Source organism: Nicotiana tomentosiformis, chromosome 12 (assembly GCF_000390325.3).
Source record: "Nicotiana tomentosiformis chromosome 12, ASM39032v3, whole genome shotgun sequence".
Lineage (NCBI taxonomy): Eukaryota > Viridiplantae > Streptophyta > Magnoliopsida > Solanales > Solanaceae > Nicotiana > Nicotiana tomentosiformis.
Genome location: NC_090823.1, coordinates 72,395,072 through 72,411,195, shown reverse-complemented (window position 1 = coordinate 72,411,195; position 16,124 = coordinate 72,395,072). Strand labels below are relative to the sequence as shown.

General features: G+C 41.6%; 1 long non-coding RNA gene across 1 annotated transcript; it reads left to right on the top strand.

Moving 5' to 3' along the window:
- The first annotated feature begins 2,440 nt into the window (after positions 1-2,440).
- On the top strand, positions 2,441-3,742 carry LOC138903608 (uncharacterized). The gene is made up of 3 exons (XR_011412932.1): positions 2,441-2,623; positions 2,714-3,154; positions 3,247-3,742. It is a non-coding gene; the product is annotated as an uncharacterized lncRNA (long non-coding RNA).
- The last annotated feature ends 12,382 nt before the right edge of the window (positions 3,743-16,124 follow it).

Genomic DNA, 16,124 nt, shown 5'->3' with positions numbered 1-16,124 from the left:
TTTTTTCCTAATTACACCAATTTATATCCTAAAAGTTCAATTCATATCCAAAAGGTCCAATTCATATCTTAAAAGTTCAATTCATATCCTAAAAGTTCAATTCACAAGAACAAATCCTAAAAATTAAAATTTCAATTCATATCCTACGAGTTTAAATATAAACTAACTAAACTAAAGAAATTCAACCCATACCCTAAACTAAACTAATTCATAACTAATTGACTAATTAACAAAACTAATTAGTTAATAAAACTAATTAACAAAACTAATTAAAACAAGATCTAAACCCTAATCCTCAATAAAATACAATGTTCAAATAATTGAAACACTAATCAATTGAAACTAATTCATAACTAATTAACAAAACCTAGAAATAATAAATAAATTGGTTGTAATTCAAACCTAGAATTTTTAGGAGATGGATAAGGAGAGGGGCGGCAGTGGCAGTGGCAGCGGCGACGGCGACGGCGCGGTGACGACGAGGGTGAGGGCTGGACGGCGAGGGCGAGGGCTGGGAGAAGGAGAGAGGAGAAGGTTTTGAGTGAAGAGGAAAAAATTTCAGAGAAATGGGGGTTTTCCCCGTTTTTCACTTCTCTGATTTTAGAATTACCGATCAAAGTTGGTCGGTAATTTTGGTCGGTACATTAAGTGTTGACCGTTTGACCAAAAACCGACCAACTTTGGTCGGAGTTTTTTAAAAAAAAAATTTAAATTTTTTTTGTGCATTTTTTTTCTTAAAATATTATAAACTATAAAAAAAATATTATAAACTACAAGCATTTATTTTATTTAACTATGCAATTATTATAAATAATTATAAACTATAAGCATAATCTTTATAAATAATTATATTAACTATTTAATTTTAATAAATTATAATAGCATCTATCTAAGTAAATTTTCTAAGTTATAATTAAGTATGTGAGTAATTTCTCACACACACACATACACTATATTGTAATTGATGCTAATAACTTCTTTTTTCATTCGTTCATCACTAATAATGCATGACATAGATTAATCGATATATAGGTCTAGACATTTTGATGAATCATCGATTAATATTCATTAATACATCTAAGTAAGTTATAAGTCGATGAATTAATTTACAAATAGATATATTTGATGATAAAGTATATATACTAATTAGTATTTTCCCAAGTCTATCCCTAAAAGAACCCGACCCTGTGGTCCTAGCGCTTCGTGTTCTTATATATATATATATACACATACAAACACACTTCACTGTAATACTTTAACTATATATATAGCTTGTTATAGTATATGTTAGTGTATATATATATAGCTTGTTAAAATTTGACCATGTTTGACCTATTAATTTAACTCGTTTACTTAATACTAATATCTTCTTTCGTTTATTTAATTTGTGATCCATATATATATATAGTCAAAGATGTTTAGTATTAATTCTTTTATTTTTCATTCATTCATCACTAATAATACATGGCATAGCTAGATTAATCGATATAAGTCGAGACATTTTGTTTTTACTATTAGTCGATATAGGTCAAACGTTTTGTTTTTAATATTCATCGATGCATCTAAGTAAGTTATAAGTCGATGAATCAATTTACAAATAGCATGTTATATATAGTATATGTTAGTGTATTCATTATTTGTATTACAAAAGTGTTAACGAATTACATTTATATTATTTAGATAGTAAATATAAAAGTAATTCGAAAGTTTGATCAATGTTGACGTAATAACCGACCAACATTGGTCGGTTATTTTGCAGAAAATAACAATTACCGACCAAAGTTGGTCGGTAAATGCTTCCCCTACATTAACCGACCAACGTTGGTCGGTAATTTTAAATATAAATTCTTAAATATTATAAAATATTTTAAATAATAAAATAATTATTAAAATTTAAAAAATTGGATCCAGATTACCGACCAACGTTGGTCGGTAATCCAAAATTTTCTTGTCTGACCAGCTGGGTCAATTCGTTGACCAATTTACCGACCAACGTTGGTCGGTATTTAGTTTTAAAAAAATATAAATGTTTTTTTTCCCCAGTTTCCGTCCAACCTGGACGGTTTTTGGTCGCTTTTTTTGACCGACCAACTTTGATCGGAAATAGTTGGTCGGTTTTTAGCAGATTTTTAGTAGTGTACTGTCCAACCAGTGTTGGTGATTGCCAAGAGTGTGAATACTACTATGTAAAAAAGCCCATGCTTATGCTTACCATACGCTATATATTTCGCCAGAGGATTAGCATCATGGCCCACAGGTGCCGCCCGCCTGATAGACACGATGGAGCTGGAGGAAGAGCAGTATATGCGGATCATCACATGCATGATCAGTCATGCGTGCCATATGATTAGTGCGAAACCCAGGAAGCAGGAGCGGGTCCACATGCTCCAGGAGCTTAGACCACATATCCTTCTATATAAATGATTCCCATAGTATTTTCGACTCGGGATCACCCTCAGCCGCCCTCTGCTTAGCAAGTAACTGACTTGGCGAATAGTTTCCTGCATCTAATTGTGATTCTACATTAGTCAGCTGCACGAAGTGAGTAGCTTCTAACAGCATCATGTTCCGTCCATTGCAAGATCTGCATGGTGGTAGACGGTTAAACTACGACTCATCTCAGGTTAGTACATTTTTATTTACTTTTAATCAAATATTTTATGGTGCTGTTGTTGCTAATATCATAATAATACGTTATTTTCACCTGTTGAAGGAAACATCTCATCTAGCCGCCCATTCATCTCCCTCGGTAGTTTCGATCGAGGAAGATCCACTTCATCATACAGATTATGCAGAGCAGTGCTAAAATACGTATTTAATATAAGAAATATTAGTATTTTAATATTTTGTCATCTCTTAAGATTCGTCCCGCTATCATTTGTCGGCGACATCAACTTCGTCTGGTGCAATCCTGCTAGGAGATCACCCTGACATTCCCTCGATACACATGTATACTCTAATAGTAATTAATTTGTTCAGTATACTTCAAATTTTTGACAGTAATTACTAATATATTTATATGATTTTTTAGCTTCCTACGGTACATGCGAAGTAGATTGGGATATCCGTTACAGTCGTTCGCGAGTGTGATTCATTTAGGAAATCCCCCGAGCATCCTATCGAGGAGCCCGTTTAGAGGCCCATTGAGATGCAGGTTGGACTATGATACTATTTAGTTTGTTCGGTATCAATTTAATATTAGTAAAAGATACTTATTTTTAAATATAATTTTGTAATTTCCTTCAGCACAAGATGCAATCTCTTTTGTAGAACCGGCTAGCGATCTGGTCAAGCATCCCGTTGATCCTGATGATTCCGATGCTCCCAATAATCCACCCGATCTCGACGCTCCCTATGATCTCGATGACCCAGATGCTATACTCAGGGTAGTGTGAGTGGTCAGAGGAAGAAGTCTACTCCACTCAATGCCTATAAAAGAGAAAAACGTCTTATTAAGAGGAAGCGGTATGGAGATGACTCTAATACTGTGGGGGGTCAGAATGGTATGCACCTTAGACCATCAAATAGGCTAATACATTGTTTACCCGAAAAACGGATAGAGTTAAATTTTTACGTAGTTCTAAAGGTATGTGGTATAACTTGACACAAATCGTAAAAATGAATAGAAATATCGAGTGTTGACTGTAGAGAATGAAAAATAAACAAAGTTGGGAAGAAGATGATTTATAGATTAAGTAAGATGAATTAATTTATGAAGTTAAAAAAGGATAACTCTTCAATATAGGAGTGTATGATATCTCAGTTACAACGTATGCAAAAACTTGCCGTTTTACACAAATGTAGCCATCCTCTTTATAGTGGAGGATCCTACTTTAGATATAATTAAAAATACATAATGGGGAACCCATGATAAATTAGCTTTTTCCTAATTTCCGCCGAGATTCTCTCCCTTAGTGCGTTTGAAACGGCTCTTGTCTGTGAGCTCGAGCTTGATCGGACTCGGTGTCGGTCGGTATTGGTTTTAGAGCTCGATGCGGATTTGAGCTCGATGCCGACTCGGGGTATGGTAATGACTCGGGCTCGGTATCGGTTGGCCTTTGCCCCTTAAGCTCGATTCCATAACATCTCATCAAAGTTCAATTCGGACCCGAGCTCGATAATGACTTAGAACTCGGTGTTTGACCTGTACCTGAAATCCGAAGCTCGTTCGTGCCATCTTCGGAACCCATCTCGATATTACAAAGTCTTCTTTTGGTCCATTATGATCCCATGTCGATCAATCGTACGAAGGCCAAAATCAATTTCGGCCGTATACAGATAGTCCCCTTATTTCTCGGGAAGGATGTGGTGAGAAACGATATAATTTCTCAATGGATCGATTGGATATGCACTGACGTTTGCACCAAGCCCGACCATGACGTACGTGATAGTTGTCCCGTCAATTTAGTTTACCAAGGCATTTATTGTGTGTCAGGCGGTGGTCGGCTACCGCTGATATTGAACCGCCATTGCTTCAATCTATAAATAGCCCTTCCTTTTACCATTTATCACTTTTATCTCTTCAATCTTCAAAATTTTCCAAGTTCTTTTTCGTATCTTCCGAGTTCATTCGCAAATCTGTGATTCTTCTCTGCAAAATTCTTCTTCCAAAACACCAAATCTTTGTTATCTCCTTCTTTAAATCCAAAAATGGTGAAAACATCAAAAACCATCCTCCAGAAAGAAAAAGCTACTTCTTCCCAATCTGCCGCCGACAAAACACCGGTGGATCCACGGCCTGAGGAGTGCGTTCCCGTGGCGTGTGTTCTTACCTATGATTTTAAGATCGACAAAGGCTCTTCAGTTCCGGGCCGATGTGAGCCGGTATTGAGGTATTTGTGTTAGATAACCGGGGGATATCTCGAACAGATAAAAAAAGATTGTAACTGGGGGAACAAAGAAGTGGTAGTCCATTTTCCGAAGAGGATATTACTAGCCATGTGGAAGGGTTTTTAAGTGTGTACACTTACCTTTTCACGTTAGGCCCCCTCGACCCTGTTATCATAGATTTTTGCCGTAAATCTCAAATAACCTTAGGCTAAATCTATCATTGTTTTTGGCAGATCGTTATTCTGATCCGTTCCTTTGTGAGCAAAATCGAGGGGTTCCCGACCTCAAGGACTGAGTACGGACCTTGGCTTTGACTTTTACGTATGCTGAGTGCTCATGGCGCGATTTGTCAAAGGGTCGATGGGAGGCCAACAATCATGGTAATCTCCTTTCTCGCATCATCGATAGTTCGAACTGTTTTCCGTACTCAAATCAATTTTCTTGTGTGTAGGTTTGGGCAAGGATGCGGTTTTGAGACCCCTGCCCGGCGAGGAAGGAACTTCAGCCCTAGTTCCTAAACCGGCGAAGGACAATAAGAGAAAAAGAGCCTCTACTACCGAAAACCCAAAACCGAAAGCTCATAAATCAGGGAAAAATACCATCCCTTTAACCTTAGAATTAGTTCGGCGTCTGAGGGATGAAGACGAGGAATAAGAAAAAGACGATGGATCCGTACCGGTGGCCCGAATGAAGAAAACCATCGATGCCCCATAGGCAGCTGGATCGATGGTGGTTTACATGGCTCCGCCTCGAACTGTGGGTATATCAGAGAAAGATTCGGGCAAAGTCCCCGAGCCATTGGAGATCGAGGATATCTCCCATCGAAGTTAACAGATGGTGGATATGTCTAAAGGGCCCATCCCTCACTCTCTTCGAACCGAAGAGAACGCTTCAAGTGACTTACTTGGGGCAGTAGTAATCGAAGACTCGCCCACTTTCCCTGCTTTTTTTGAAGGGGCGATTCGGGAAGCCCAAGCTTTGGGGGCCCTCGAGATGAACTGATCTCATGAAGGGGAGGATCCCTTCTGCGATTTGTTTACTAGGGTCGAGGACGCTGTTGGCCCTAGTGATGTGTCGGGCCTTTTTTGTGAAGTGCAACAAGCTCTAAATCGGGTAAGCTTTAACTCTCTTCGTGGATATTACTTTTATGTTTGTTTTTCTTTTCTAACTTTGTTTCTTCTTTCTTTGCAGGCCGCAGCAGTTCATCGAGAAGCATGTTCTCGTTCTCGAATCGAGCTGCATCGATACGAGGCCGACCTTCAACGGGTCACGGAGGAGAAGAACGCCCTTAAACTCCTTTTAGGGCAAATGGGAGAGGAAATCAAAGGCCTCCGAGCTGAGTTGGCGAAGACTCACCAAGATCAGACCGATCTGTCTAAGCAGGTAATGATACTATTAAAAGCCTATGGGCTCGATACCGGAACGATGGCTAATTTTTTGGTCTCACAGCTGCAGCAGAAACTTCAGATGATCGGTAAACTTCGTGAGGAGATCAATGTGATAAAAGCGGAGTCCTTGAAATGGAAAGAAGGTATGGACCGCTTTGCTGTAGAGAAAGAGGCTTCTCGAGCCCAACTATCATCGGCCGAAAACTAACTTCAAAGTACGAAGGAAAAAAGCTCGGTTCAAGCAAGAAGAATAGAGGAGCTCGAGGCTCAGTTGGCCTCTGAACTTGCCAAGGCCGAATCTGACGCCGAAAAGGCAAAGACCGATGCAAATGCATTCGTGGCCATCTATCGGGCCGATGGTGAAGCTGCTCAGGTACAAGCAAGAGAGGCAGCTCGAGGAGATCCATGCTCGAGGTTTCGATCTCACTGAAGAGATAAAAAGGGCTAAATATCTCGAAGCCGATGCTGAAGCCTTGGCTTCCGATCATGACGATGAGATGGTGATGATGACGATGATGGGAGCATGAGCGGGTCCGAGAGCGGGGAGGAGCCCGATGGAGAAGAGATCGCCCTCGGAGATAATCAAGAAACTTAGCCCTTAGTTTCCATCTCGGACGTTGTAAACAATCTTGTAAACAATCTTTATATATAAATATCTTTTCTTTTCCCGACTTGCCTCTATTTTATTTATATATATATCTATCTTTTGTTTTCCCGAATTGCCTCTTTTTTATTTTTTCCCTTGTGAAGATTTTGTTTCATTCATGCCTTATGATGGTTTTCATAAGGCTTTAGGCAATTTGATCGAATTTGGAACTTGTAGCCTTAATAACCGAGTGAGTGCTTGCTCAGACTTGAAATGAGGTAGCCTGTAGGCTTAGTAGTTTGGTGGGTGATTACTCGGACCCGAAGTAATATAGCCCGTAGGTTTAATGGTCTTGTGAGTGCTTGCTCGAACTTGGAATAAATGTAGCCCGTAGGCTTAGTAGTCGAGTGAGTAATTCAAATCGAAGTAATGTAGCCCATAGGCTTAGTAGTCGAGTGAGTGATTCAAACTCGAAGTAATGTAGCTCGTAGGCTTAATGGTCGAGTGAGTGCTTGATCAAACTCGGAATAAAAGTAGCCCATAGGCTTAGTAGTCGAATGACTAATTTGAAATCGAAGTGATGTAGCCCGTAGGCTTAATGGTTGAGTGAGTAATTTGAACTCGAAGTGATGTAGCCCGTAGGATTAATGGTCGAGTGAGTGATTCGAACTCGAAGTAATGTAGCCCGTAGTCTTAATGGTCGAGTGAGTGATTCGAACTCGAAGTAATGTAGCCCGTAGTCTTAATGGTTGAGTGAGTGATTGCTCGAACTCGAAGTAAGATAGCCTTTAGGCTTAATAGTCGAGTGAGTGATTGCTCAAACTCGAAGTAAGATAGCCCTTAGGCTTAATAGTCGAGTGAGTGATTGCTCGAACTCGAACTCAAAGTATTGTAGCCCGTAGGCTTTATGGTTGAGTGAGTGTTTGCTCAAACTCGAGATGATGTAGCCCGTAAGCTTATTAGTCGAGTAAGTGATTCGAACTCGAAGTAATGTAGCCTGTAGGCTTAATGGTCGAGTGAGTGATTGTTCGAACTCGAAGTAAGATAGTCCTTAGGCTTTATGGTCGAGTGAGTGTTTGCTCAAACTCGAGATGATGTAGCCCGCAGGCTTATTAGTCGAGTGAGTGATTCGAACTCGAAGTAATGTAGCATGTAGGCTTAATGGTCGAGTGAGTGATTGCTCAAACACAAAGTAAGATAGCCCTTAGGCTTAATAGTCGAGTGAGTGATTGCTCGAACTCAAAGTAAGATATCCCTTAGGCTTAATAATCGAGTGAGTGATTGCTCGAACTCGAAGCATTGCAGCCCATAGGCTTTATTGTGTAAGTTTTTCAAAACTCCTTCGGTAGTGGTCGGCCCTTAAGCCTATTTGAATCATGAAGCAGAACGAAAGTTTCAAAATATGAGTTATCGTTAAAGATGTCATTATACATGTGTTCGTATTTTGTGCCAGGGCTAGGGCAAAACTACGCGGGCATGGCTCGATTTATTCGATGGTAAAGCCCCCCAGTATTCGAGGTTGATTGTAAAGAAGCCTTGGATACTATTGAATTGTCCTCAGGTAGCACATAGTTGTTGTCTCGTTAAAAACATTGCCGGAAAAGCCCGGCTGGGATAAAAACCGATCTAAGGGAAAAAGAGTACGACGCGTACTTTAAAACATGAGGTCTCGATGTTTTTGGTTGAACTCCTGCAATGAGTTAGTGTCGAATATATATAGACGAAAGAAGGGAGAAAATCATACCTTAACAATAATATCGTTTGAGAAGTGATATGTTCTAGTTGTTTGGTAATGGTTCCTCATTCATCGTTCCAAGTTTATAAGACCCTCTTCCGACTATAGCGAGGACTTGATGGGGTCCTTCCCAATTCGGGCCGAGCTTCCCTTCATTAGGATCTCGAGTGTTGGCGGTGACCTTCTTAGAACTAAGTTCCCAATCCTGAAGTGGCGGAGGTTGGTTCTTCTATTGTAGTACCTTTCGATTCGTTGCTTTTGCATAGCCATTCCAACAAGTGCCGCTTCTCGTTTTTCATCTAATAATTCAAGGCTAGTACTCATAGCCTCGTAGTTTGATTCCTCCGATGTATGTCAAAACTTTACGCTGGTTTCTCTGACTTCGACTGGAATTAATGCTTCGGAGCCATACACTAAGGAAAACGGAGTTGCCCCCATACTGGACTTCGATGTTTTTCTATATGCCCAAAGGACTTCGGGCAGAATTTCTCTCCATTTCCCTTTAGCTTCGTTCAACCTTTTCTTCAGGTTATGAATGACAGTCTTGTTTGTCGATTCGGCCTGTCCATTCCCACTGGGGTGATACGGTGTTGACAATATCATTTTTATTTTATGGTCATCGAGAAATTTTGTCACTTTACTGCGGATAAATTATTTCCCATTGTTATACACTATTTCGGCGGGTATCCCAAATCTACATACGTTATGACCCCAGATGAAGTCTATAACCTCTTTCTCTCTTACTTTCTCGAATGCCTATTCTTCAACCAATTTAGAGAAATAGTCAGTCATAAATAAAATGAACTTTAGCTTTACCTGGGGCCGATGGCAGAGGGCCGACGATATCCATTTCCCATTTCATGAATGGCCATGGGGAAGCAAACTAATGAAGGACCAAAAATGAGATAATATTTAAAAGTATATAAAGTAAGTTAATCATGTTACCTCTGAGGTTACAAATATTGAAGATCATGAACAACAAGTACAAAGAGGGTTGGACAGTTCAGAAGCTAAAGCAATTAAATAAAACAATGTTTCGTCGAAAGTCGACAAGTTGGAAATGTTATAACATGTACCTTTGGGGTGAGACTAGGGTGATTAACATGATAAGGAGATTATGTTATGATTTATATTAGTCGTATGACATCCGTGTGTTATGTTTTGAAGTCAAGCGAGTTGTGGAACAAAAGTCGATGAAAGTCATCACAAGTTACATTCATAAGTTTTACTGAAACTTTGGGTCAAATGTAACTGCGATTTTATCCCAATATACTTAGAGTTATGGGGTGTTCCACCCATAAAATTAAAGATCTATGAGTCTATTTTACAACGCATTAAACCGTTTGTCAATACGACATCGGAGTAGAAAGATATGGGCATTTGTGCGATACTGCGCAAGCTGCTAGGTGACAAGTAGGTGTGTCACCTACTTGCTTAAATGAAAGCCCAAAAATGGGCCATTTCGGGTCGTCCAAAGAGGACTTTTAAGGGCCTATTTTCTTCATATATTAGACTTAAAATAGAGCATAATAACCAGACATAAGCTCTGCAAAGAATCCTCCCAAAAACTTTCCACAAACCCTAATTGATTTTCTCTCCCTTTCAAGTTCTAATTGGAGGTAAAACCTAGAGTTTGAAGAACCAAGATAAGAGCTGAGTTATCCAACAAATAAGGTGAGTTTACTGCTCTCTTTCATCCAATTTTTCTTCTGTAAATTCATGGTAAGTCGTTCTATACTTGTAAGAACTCACGGGACGGTGATCGGAAGCCGTGAGTTCGAGTTATTCACTTGTAGCGGACTGTTTTGTGGACTATTTTGTGTTGCTGTTGGGCTGCGTGTTTTACTACTATTTTGTGGAGTTTTGGAGGAGGAAGGGGGTTTATAAACACCATATAAATGTAGGGTGGTTGGCTGGTCGTTCGTCATAACATTTTCGGGTCGTTTGACACTACTACGGTGGTCGTTTTGTGTACGAAGAGATTGGGGTGTGTTGGGCTGTTTTGTAGTATTTGATGGTGTATATAGGGCTGGAAAATGATGTATATATGTTGTTATTGTTCTGTTCTTGTATTGTTGGTGTTATCTTGAATTTGGAGGAAGTAAGGATTATAGGGGAGATGCTGCCCGTTTTAATACAAAATAAGTTTGTCGTTCGTTGTGCGATAGTTGTACCTTTCGTAACTTAACGATAGTATTATTATCATTCTTGTAGATTAAGGTGCAAAGAGGTGAGTTCAACTTGGTGATTGGAAAGATTGTGATAAGGTATGTTAAGGCTAAGCCCTTCCTTCATTTTGGCATGATCTCGTAGCTACATGTGTTAATAATGAGACATAAAGAGAAGTTCGTATTCATGAATTTATTCACATTATTCTAGTCTCATAAGTTACAATATTATTCCTTATCGGGACTTCATATTCAGTTTAGTTTTGTATTTATTCAGTCAAGAGAGCAGAGGGTCTATATATATATATACAGTATTACACTATTTTCACCACCATCGAGCTATAATCGGTGGGCAGGCCCCTATTGGGCAACCTCTGATCAGATGGTAAGTTACATATACCGAGCCTACTGTGGCCGAGCGCCTATGAGCGAGCCCAGGATGGCCGAGATACAGAGCCCAGTATGGCCGAGCGCCTATGAGCGAGCCTACTACGGCCGAGCATTTACACGTACCGAGCCTTATAGGGCCGGACATTTATTTTACTTACTATATTGAAGGAGTTTAGTCACTATCAGCAGGTAAGTATATCTCCAGATCATCTTTGACTCCCAGTTACTTCCAGTTATTATATTATCAGTTTAGTTTTAATTTTCAGTTATGTTACTGCCTTACATACTCGGTACATTATTTCGTACTGATGTCCCTTTTCCGGGGACGCTGCATTTCATGCATGCAGGTTCAGATAGACAGACGAGTAGACCTCCTCAGTAGGTGTTTCCAGAGTTTAGCCTGATCGGTAAGCTCTACATCCTTCGGAGTTATCGGGTCTAGGTTTTTGTGTTGATCTTATGTATGTATTTATATATATAATATGGGTAGGTCGGGGCCCTGTTCCGATCACAATATATCTATTAGTAGAGGCTTGTAGACATATCCTGTTGGTTAGTGCAGTATGTTGGGTTTGTAGGCCTGGTATGTATAATTTGGTGGTTTGTCAGCTGTAGTAGCTATGACGGCCTTTTCAGCCTAGCTTTATATTGATGTTTAGTTAGCGCTAGTTTCCATTCAGTTTTATATTTTGCTTCGCAAATTGTCTTGCAAGGTGGCCCCATGGCCAAAGTATGACATTATGTGTTCAGAGTCCCTTAGTCGCAATTTGGTACGCCAGGTTAGGTGAGGCACCAGGTGCTTGTATCGCTCCTAGGTTCGGGGCGTGACAAACTTGGTATCAGAGCAGTTCTGTCCTAGGGAGTCTACAAGCCGTGTCTAGTAGGGTCTTGTTTATAGATGTGTTGTGCACCACATTATATAAGCAGGGCACTACAGGGCATTTAGGAGTTGGTTACCCTTCTTTGAAATCTAAATCGTGCTACAGAACTGAGTTATAGGAAATTTGAATTAAACTTATGTGTTGGTGTTTGCATGCACAGATGACGGTGACTAGGAAGACTACGGCTAGCCAGAGGAGAGATACAGCAGTAGGTGAGGGGACCAGCAGGGTACCCCCAGTAGATGGGGCCCAGTCTGAGGCTCAAGGTGAGACCCCTACTCAGCCATTACCGGCTCCTCCACCAACTACGGAGATTCCTAGGGAAACCGCACATCCAGTTCCCCCTCCACTTCCATCAGATCAGGACTTGAGGAGTGCGGTGCATTTGTTGACACAGTTGGTAGCTACCCAGCAACAGGCTAGGGCATCAGCTAGTGCAGGAACTTCTGAGGGGTCTGGGAGTTCAAGGGTCCGAGAGTTTATTGCTTTGAGTCCCCCAGAGTACACGGGGACAGATCAGAGGGAGGACCGCAGGATTTCATAGATTAGCTTCACAGGATCTTTCGTGTTATGCATGCCACGGAGAAAGAGGCAGTTGAGCTAGCAGCTTTTCGACTCCGAAATATAGCCATCCTTTGGTATGAGGGATGAGAAGGGTCCAGGGGATGTGATGCACCTCCAGCTATTTGGGAGAATTTTTCAGATGCCTTCCTTGACCAGTACTTACCACGGGAGATCCGACAGGCTCGAGTCGATCAGTTTCTAGCCCTCAAGCAGGGTAATATGAGTGTTCGAGAGTATAGTCTCCATTTTGACTCATTGGCCAGATATGCACCATCCATAGTTGCTACTATGCGGGACAGGATTCACAGGTTTATAGCAGGGTTAGCCCCAGAGTTAACCGAGGCATGTGCCACCGCTGCATTGCAGGATAGTATGGATATCTCCCGGATTCAGGCATTCGCCTAGAATATAGAAAGGGGTAGGCGTCGGCAGCAGGGTACAGAAAGGACTGAGCAAGGGCAACGTAAGAGGATGAGATTTCCCAGGTCTCAGGAGCAATATCAGGGTAGTTATAGGACCCAGTACTTCGGACGGCCACCTAGGCCTCCGTCACCTCAGTTACAGGGTTACAGGTATGACCGCTATAATCAGTCAGGACCAGGTGAGAGCTCACGGGCATCGGGTTTGCAGCGACAGCGAGGATCTGCGCAGACATGGTCATTTCCTCCACGGTGTGACATCTGTGGTAGAGGACACTTGGGCCAATGCCGAGCAGGTTCTGATGCTTGTTATACATGTGGGCGTCCAGGGCATATGATGCGAGATTGCCCAAATAGAGATTCGGGGGGAATGGCACAACCAGCGAGTTCAGCAACAGGATCATCTATGTCCGTGCATCCTTCAGGGCGCGAGTCTCAGTCTTCGGCTGGTAGAGGTCGGGGCAGAGGTAGAGGTTCCAGTTCAAGTGGTAATGAGAACCGTATCTATGCTTTAGCAGGTCGACAGGACCAGGAGTCTTCACCAGACGTTGTGACAGGTATATTAACCATTTGCTCTCACGATGCTTATGCTTTGATAGACCCAGGATCTACTTTATCGTATATTACCCCATTTGTCGCGAGGAAGTTTGGTATAGTGCCTGAAATACTAAGTGATCCTTTTGTGGTATCTACACCGGTCGGAGAATCGATTATTGCTAGATGGGTTTACTGAGGTTGTACGGTGACAATTTGTAGTCGTCAGACCTCAGCTGACCTAGATGAGCTGGATATGATGGATTTTGATGCTATCATGGGCATGGACTGGTTGGCAGCTTGCTATGCCACAGTTGATTGCCGAGCAAAGGCAGCCAGATTTCATTTTCCGGGTGAGCCAGTCTTTGAATGGGTAGGTAATACACCAACACCCAGAGGTAGGTTTATTTCCTATCTGAAGGCGAGGAAAATGATCGCAAAAGGGTGCATTTATCATATTGTGCGAGTTAGAGATGCAGATGCTGAGATACCTACACTTCAGTCTATTCCCGTAGTCAAAGAGTATGCAGATGTGTTTCCAGATGAGCTTCCAGGTATTCCTCCAGAGCGAGAGATTGATTTTAGCATCGATTTGCTTCCAGGAACTCAACCAATATCCGTCCCTCCGTATAGAATGGCACCTGGCGAATTGAAGGAGATGAAGGAGCAGTTAAAAGATTTGCTGGAGAAAGGTTACATCAGGCCCAGTACCTCACCTTGGGGTGCACCAGTACTATTTGTGCGGAAGAAAGACGGCTCGCTGAGGATGTGTATCGATTATAGGCAGCTGAACAAGGTAACTATTAAGAATAAGTATCCACTTCCAAGGATCGATGACTTGTTTGATCAGTTGCAGGGGGCTAGATGCTTTTCAAAGATAGATTTGAGGTCGGGGTACCACCAGGTCAGAGTTCGGGAAAAAGATATTCCGAAGACAGCCTTCAGGACCCGATATGGCCACTTCGAGTTCCTTGTCATGTCCTTCGGGTTGACTAATGCACCCGCTGTATTTATGGACTTGATGAATAGCCTATTCCGACCATTTTTAGATCTGTTCGTGATAGTATTTATTGATGATATTCTGGTTTATTCCCGTTCAGAGGATGAGCATGCGGACCACCTACGAGCGGTACTCCAAACCCTCTGTGATCGTAAGTTGTATGCTAAGTTTTCTAAATGTGAGTTCTGGTTGAAGTCTGTAGCATTCTTGGGGCATATTGTATCAGATGAATGGATAAAGGTGGACACTCAGAAGATTGAGGCCGTGAAATCTTGGCCTAGACCTACCACTCCAACAGAGGTTCGTAGCTTTCTAGGCTTAGCAGGATACTATCGGAGGTTCGTAGAGGGTTTTTCTTCCCTTTCGGCACCATTGACGAAGTTGACACAGAAAGAAACTAAGTTTCAATGGACAGAGGCTTGCGAGCGGAGTTTCCAAGAGCTTAAGAACAGGTTGACCTCAGCTCCAGTTCTAACACTTCCAGAGGGTCTAGAGGGTTATGCCGTGTATTGTGATGCATCAGGTGTCGGGTTAGGATGTGTCCTGATGCAACATGGGAAGGTAATTGCGTATGCTTCAAGGCAGTTGAGGAAGCACGAGAGGAATTATCCGACCCACGACCTCGAGTTAGCTGCGGTTGTCCATGCACTTAAGATATGGCGGCATTATTTATATGGTGTTCATGTTGATGTATTTACTGATCATAAAAGCCTACAATATATCTTCAAGCAGAAAGAGTTGAATTTGCGACAGAGGCAATGGCTTGAGTTATTGAAAGATTACGATGTTAGCATTCTCTACCATCCAGGGAAAGCTAATGTTGTAGCAGATGCCTTAAGTCACCGATCTATGGGTAGCTTAGCACATGTAGAGCCCAAGAAAAGACAATTAGCTAGAGAGATTCATCAATTGTCTTCGTTGGGGGTTCGGTTAGTAGATTCTGAGGATGGTGGAGTTGTACTCCAAAACACTACAAAATCATCCCTCATAGCGGAAGTCAAGGAAAGGCAGTACGAGGACCTAGAGTTGGTCGAGCTGAGAGAGCGAGTTCCGCAGCAGAAGAAGCCACTGTTAGAGCTAAAGGGAGATGGGGTTCTCAGATATAGGGGTCGTTTGTGTGTTCCAGATGTAGCAGGGCTACGAGACAGGATTATGTCAGAGGCACATTATTCATGGTATTCCATCCATCCTGGGTCGACGAAGATGTATCATGACATTAAGGATGTGTACTGGTGGAACGATATGAAGAAGAACATTGCTGAGTTTGTCGCCCAATGTACTAGTTGCCAGCAAGTGAAGGTAGAGCACCAGAAGCCTGGAGGGCTAATGCAGACTATAGAGATCCCGACATGGAAATGGGAGGCGATAAACATGGACTTTATCACGGGTTTACCTCGTTCTAATCGTAAGTTCGATTCCATATGGGTGATAGTCGATAGGCTCACGAAATCAGCTCACTTCCTACCGGTCAGATCTACATATATAGCAGAAGATTATGCAAAGTTATATATTAAGGAGATAGTGCGGCTACACGGAGTACCAGTTTCTATTATATCTGACCGTGGGGCTCAGTTTACAGCACATTTTTGGAGGTCATTTCAGAGAGGTCTAGGGACTCAGGTGAATCTC